This window comes from Echinops telfairi, unplaced genomic scaffold, assembly GCF_000313985.2.
Source record: "Echinops telfairi isolate 266 unplaced genomic scaffold, ASM31398v2 ScPeMD7_7469;HRSCAF=8507_1, whole genome shotgun sequence".
Lineage (NCBI taxonomy): Eukaryota > Metazoa > Chordata > Mammalia > Afrosoricida > Tenrecidae > Echinops > Echinops telfairi.
This window is the reverse complement of record NW_022111373.1, coordinates 64349858-64351516: the sequence shown is the minus strand read 5'-3', so window position 1 is coordinate 64351516 and position 1659 is coordinate 64349858.

Sequence of the window (1659 nt, the reverse complement as noted above, 5' to 3'; positions counted from 1 at the left end):
TATCTTCAAATCACTGTCCTTTCCAGTCCCTCTGCATTCACGGAAATATGAAGAAGTTGCATGGAATAAGGTCAGGTGAATAAGATGCATGGGGTAGGAGGGACACGCTGGTTTTTGCCCAAAACTGGCTCACTGAGAAGTCTGCAGGAGGAAGTGCATTATTCTGGTGGCAAAACTAGTCCTCCGTCTGCCACAAATCAGGCTTTTTGTCGCACACTGTTATAAAATCTTTTCAGAACCTCTAAATAGATAGCTTGATTAACAGGCTGACCTGTTAGAACAAACTCCAAAAACACTATGAGTTGACATTTTTGCCTGTTCAGGAAATTGATGGACATCCAGAACCAGGTTTGTCATGAATCAACATTTCACCTTTTTTGAAAGAGAAAACCACTCATACACTTGGGTTTTTCCCATAATGCTGTCCTTGTAAGCTATGTTCAACATCACAACAGTTTTGCAGCATTTTCCCCCCAAGCATGAAACAAACTTTCACAGCCACATGCTGTTCTTTTAAATTGGCCATTATAAAATGAAGTTTGAGCGAAACTACCTTTACAAAAAAATTCATGGTAACCAGAGAGAACCTTCCCAGCTGATACTACCGGGTGCGCTAACTCAGAGCAAGCTCCTCAATACTCACATAGCAGGAAAAATGTGCAGTTCAAAAACTCCGTTCCACTCACGGCAATAAATGGGGAGTGGGGTGTGGTACCCCTTTTTATGTGGAGAAGCACACTGTATCACAATTTGAAGAAAACTTAATAACAACGTGTAGTACACACATGACATAAACTTGCTTCCTAAAAGCCAGGAGGACCAGAGCACTTTCTATTAAAATCAAAGACTTCAACTTTTAATATGGATTGCAACTCAGTGTAAGGAAAACTGAAATCCTCACAACTTAATCAATGGACAACACTGTGATAAAGGGAGCAAATAAGGAAATTGTTAACTATTTCATTGTGCTTAGATCCATGGAAGCAGTAGTCAATAATTCAATAAATTCATTGGCTAATCTGCTGCAAAAGACCTCTTTAAGGTGTTTTAAAGCAGCAATGTCAGTTTCAGACCTCAGGAGTGCCTGATTCAAGCTGCGCCACTGTCAAGTGCATCATGCACTTATGAAAATTATTAATGGATCTGTGCAGATGTTTCTTCTTATTTTGAGTTGTGCCCCCTTAGCAAAAGGTTTTCAGTGACTAAGTATACAACCAATTCTTTCTTCATAATCTCTCCTTAGTTTAGAAGCACTGGTAAAACCTGTTAAACTTGATGACTGCTGATATTTTAAATACAGGTGAAATAATACTCAAGTCCCCACAATATGACAAATTGACAGAAAAATGGTGTTATTACAGGCCCACATAATATAACATTCAGAAAAAATACTATAATTCAATTTCAAAGTGTGTTTAAGAATTCAATAATATTTATACCATATCATATTAAAAATGTTTAAATATTGCTGCTCTGCATTCTTTAGTTTTTTTCATTTTTATAGTAATTAACTTGAAAAAAACTCAAAACATCAAATTTCTTTGAGCTTGGAGAATGCGATACACTATACTAGGTTCTGTAGACAAGTCAACCATGAACTTGACCTTTCTTGAATGTTGTATAATATATAAATACGATGAGGGAATTAGCTATGACTAA